Here is a 4811-nt window from a genome sequence, read left to right as displayed (position 1 = left end):
CTCTTATGGGAGATTTTGGAGAATAGGTTTTATGTATTGGTGTCCCTTTGGGTTTCCTTGGGATCTTCCTTATTTTTATCATATGTATATATTGTTATGCTCGGACCGGTTATCTTCGCAGCCGGATCTTGAGTCTTGATATTCCTGTTTTTGACACTCCTTTGTATATACATAATCACGCGTTGGTTATCTTTGTTCGTTACGTTATCGATCGGAGTGTTGCGCTTTCGAGTTGCGGTTTTTGTTTACCCCTTTTTCTACAAAGGCTCCTAGTTATAATCAATCATTCATACTACTATATGTACTAAACTTTTATTTTAGAGGTCGTAATACCTTGCCATCTTTGAATTATGACTTAAGCATAAGACTCTGTATGGTAGGGTGTTACACGATAGGTAGAGATATGGCCACGCTTAGATCTGGCCACACTGTAAAAGCGTGGCAATAGGTGGAGATACAGCTACGCTTTTAAAGCGTGGCAATAGGAAGAGATACGGCCACGCTTTATACAACCACGCTTTAAAAGTGTGGCGAAAGCCTTGTTAAATTAAAAAAAAAAATTTCTTTCCCTTACTTGATCTTCATTGCTACACTATAAATTTTCAATCCTTTTTATTACCAAACCTATAAATATAGTATGCAATTTTTATTACAAGACAAATCAAACAATAATTAGTGAGATATATAATTTACTATAATTGTTTTATACATTAAAAAACTATTACTCAAATACAAAATAAATCTCGAGTTCAAATTCCAAAACTAAAAATCGAAGAAAAATACAGAAACAATACAAGTTAGAACTGCTCATAATATATCAAATTACACTAATAGAGATGATCATCAACCTAAATACTTAGTAAAAGATCAAAATCAACCTAAAACTGCTCCACTTTGTGCATTAAGCGTTCAAGTTATCTATTCCAATACTAGCCTGCAGCAAAATATCAAGAACAAATTGAACCAACAAAATCGATATATATAAAAATATTATAAGAAATAATCTAATTTATGCATGTATTAACAATTTCAAATTAAACCAGGTTCACATTCTACTATAAAAAAAAACTTGACATGTATATTGAAATAAAGAAAGCATTTTTCAATCATTTTCCCTTTCTTAATTATATTTCCTTATGCCGCCTTATATGATAAATTAATATTACTAAATAGATAAATATCAAAAGAAAATACCACATAATTTTCATTTGTTCAATATTACTCAATGTTACATTGTTACACTTTCCTCTCTTCCAATTAAATCCATAGGTCTTATCAATATTCTGAAGAGTTTTACTACTTTTTAAAAATCCACAAGTAGAAAAACTTTTAAAGGTTGATAAATTTGATGGACTGCTTAATTTTCTATGCAAAAACATTCTACTCTTAACTACTTAAAAGCCAATCGCTAGCAAAATCTTTAATTTAAATACCAGAATTTATACATGAGATATGGATTTTTCGGTTTCAAAACTAAATTCAACTCCAACGACATGAACGTCTTGTTATTGTTATTAGGGATACTATACCAAAAATTAATAGGTAATGGCAATGGATAGTGAAACTAGAGAAATTAAAAATAGAAGAAAACTGGAAACACCTTGAGCAGAGTTGATCCCCATGCATGTAAAACTAGTGTTGCTTAAAAAATTGATAGTACCAAACTACCAATACCAATAAAATAAACTTACAATTAGACGGACCTTTGCTAATTCCTCAGGTGCTGTCATTCCAGCAGGCAATTCCAAAATAATTCTTCCAGTAGGAACCCTTGCCTGATAAATAAAAAATAATAAGCATAATATGGAACTCTAGTTAAAATGTTTGAAAAAAAACATAGTTCTCTCTGCAAGGATCCAACATCGAAGAACCTGTTCAGTAAGGACAGCATAAGTTTCACCATCTGATTCCAGAAGTATCAATATAGTCACAGCAGGTCCTCTTGCAAATACAATACCTGGAACCTAATCACGGTTTACTTTATTATATATAAAGAAAGAAATCAGCATTAGGTGCAAGTGCACAGAAATTACAAGCAAAAGAGGAATGATGGATGCCTGAGAACATAAGGTAAGAAGCAAAAGATCCTAATAGTTGTGCATTTTAGATACCACATAGCTCAGAATGTGGTATGCCTATGAATCAAATACTATTAATACATTGCTTGCCATGATGAGGAATCCAATTTTTGGATATTGAAGCACAAGAAGCTATTTTTGAATAATATATATAGAGCATAACAGGTAAAATGTCTATTAGTTCATAGCCCCTTGCTAAAATTAACACAAGAAAATGGAAACATAGACTGGCTTATAAATGTCAGCTTTAAATTTGAGAAACCCAATGCGCTTTCCAAACATGTCTACACCCTGTTTACACCAAAAAGAGTCCAACTAGTTTCGTTGATTTTGATTTGAGAACATGAATAAGACTAGAAGACTAACAGGATAGTCAGTTACTTAAATTACCAATTAACAAGGCCTAATTATCAGAAATTATATCCACTTTTTAAACACTGATGATGCAATTACCTGAATTAGAACTTGTCTCAGAGCCAAGGTGCCATCAGCTAGAATCCCAATCTCACTTTGCAAGTTATGCAACCATTGCTTGAATAAAGAGGAATCAATAGCATTCCTACAATGGAAAACAACAAAAACCAAACCAAACCACCACAACTGAGACATGTTTTTTATATAGCATGATAACAAGAAGAAACTGTGTGCCTATCAATTCTCTTTTGCCATTACATCTCATGGGGACTTGTCAAAACCTAGCATCTAATTGAACAAAACCTCCAATATCTAATTTTAGTAGCTGTCAAAACCTGCAGGGTGTGAAAGAGGAAGAAAAGAATGCCTAAATCCATCTTTTAATATAATTATTCAGCACATTCCCTTCCTGAACAAACACACTGAACTTTCAACACATCTCACCCTGAAATCAAAACAAGAACAAAATGTTAAAGAGTGTCATTATAACGTGTAACCTGAGTTTCTTCATTATTAATTCACTTAAGAGAAATAAAATCAAATGAGATGAAAGGGGAACCTGGGAAGCAGGGAATTGGAACAGGGGAAGGGAAGGGAAAGATTGATGATGATGAGTGAATGGCCGGAGCAACACGGTGGCGGCCTAGTGGTGGCACTGGGGTAGCGGCAGTGGCGGAGGGTGGGTGCACAGTAAAACAGGGTCTAGTAGTGGCTCTTAACAGAATCTTGGACAAGTGCCCCGAGAGTGCCATGCTGAGCAAGAATAAAGGTAACTAATTAGTTCAAATAATCACAGTTGCTAGTCCAAAATTTAGTACAGAAAATAGAAAAATGCTCAAAAATTGACTCACATTCTAGCTTATTAATACATTTTCTGCAAGTTAAACTTACATAGCTATTTAAAGAAACAAGATAAACAACTCTTTGTAAAGAACAACATTCAGAGTTTGAGCATTGATAACAAAAAATTGATTTCTGAAACAAAACAAACACTGCAAAACCAACAGAACAGCATTTAAAGTTTGAGCATTGATCACAAAAAATTGATTTCTGAAACAAAACAAACAATCAACAAAATAATGAAAACAGAATTTTTTTCCTTCAGAAGAAGAAAACAATGAAAACATGAAGCATATAATAAATCAATGATCACCAATATCCAGCAAGAATCTCAAAGACAACAATAAATACACAACAATAATTTAGCAAATAAACAAGAACAAGACCTAAATAGAAAATCCAACAAATTAAATCGCAGCAACCTGACAATTTAGCAAATTAAAACAACAGCAGCCCAACAATTTAGCAAATTATCAACTTATCAAGTTCAAGAACAGAAAATCACAACAAAAACAAAAAAAAATTAAAAATAACAGAAGAACAACAGAACAACAACACAAGAACAATTAACAAATTAACAAGTTCACAATAACAGTTAAAATTTACTAGAAGAACACTAATGCAAGTGGAATCATCATGCTAATATGTTTTCTACAAAGATGCTATTTTTGCAGCTAAAATTTCCTAATTACTAAGATCCAATTATTCTAATTTCACATGCAATCAACTTACTAAGTTTCTAAAAGCTAGAAATGATAAAACCAACCCGAAATATGGTTAAAGCATTTCATCAAACATGTTGAGTGCGGAAAACTTGAAACGAAATAAGAGAATTCAAAGCTTAGTATCAATGTGATAGAGAAGAGAACATAACTATTGTATACTTTAATTCAGTCTATGAAAAAAATCCAAATCACTGCCAAATCAAATAGTTACTTATTGTAATAGAAATAAGAAGTTGCAGAGTTTCAAGCAGAGTATTGGTGTTGTGTGAGTGTATTGTCTGGTGGTGGGTTTAGGGAACTCACGGCGGCGACAAAAGAAAGCAGTTCGACGGCTAGGTGGAGCGCACGGGTTGGTCGCAGAGTTTGAAGCAGGGCAACGTGGCTTCCAGACGAACCCGAACCCGAACGGTGATCGGCGAGTGAACGCGAATGGTGAACGGCGACTGAACGCGAATGGTGAACGCCGAGCAAACTTGAACGGCGAAGAACGCGAACGAAGACGATGGCTGAACGAAGACGCGAACGTTAATGGCAACCAACGGCGGCGGAAGCGCGGCTGAGAGGGCTTGGAGGAGAAGAAGAGGGAAGAGCTTGCCGTCGACCGTGTTTGCTGGAGCTTGAAGGTGAACAGAGAGATCCACAATGATTCGAAGAAGAACAAGAAAGAGAAGAAGCGTACGAAGATTAACAAGATGAAGAAGAAGTGGTTTCCATCAGTGACGAAGGCGAAGGCGAAGGGCGAAGGGCAAAGGGA

At 34.6% G+C, this 4811-nt stretch overlaps 1 long non-coding RNA gene across 4 annotated transcripts; it reads right to left on the bottom strand.

Annotated features, from left to right (window-relative positions):
* Nucleotides 1-1573: 1573 nt before the first annotated feature.
* LOC107484093 (uncharacterized) lies at nt 1574-4500 on the bottom strand. 4 transcript variants are annotated; one of them, XR_008008549.1, is made up of 6 exons: nt 4361-4500; nt 3052-3245; nt 2828-2937; nt 2532-2637; nt 1872-1978; nt 1574-1775 (listed from the first exon to the last, which is right to left on the bottom strand). It is a non-coding gene; the product is annotated as an uncharacterized LOC107484093 (long non-coding RNA). The 4 variants fall into 4 exon arrangements; XR_001591028.3 differs by having other exon boundaries at nt 1872-1964; XR_008008550.1 differs by having other exon boundaries at nt 1872-1957.
* Between the last annotated feature and the right edge of the window lie 311 nt (nt 4501-4811).

The sequence above is a fragment of the Arachis duranensis genome, chromosome 4 (genome assembly GCF_000817695.3).
Source record: "Arachis duranensis cultivar V14167 chromosome 4, aradu.V14167.gnm2.J7QH, whole genome shotgun sequence".
In the NCBI taxonomy this organism is placed as follows: Eukaryota; Viridiplantae; Streptophyta; class Magnoliopsida; order Fabales; family Fabaceae; genus Arachis; species Arachis duranensis.
This window is presented reverse-complemented; position numbering and strand designations above follow the sequence as displayed.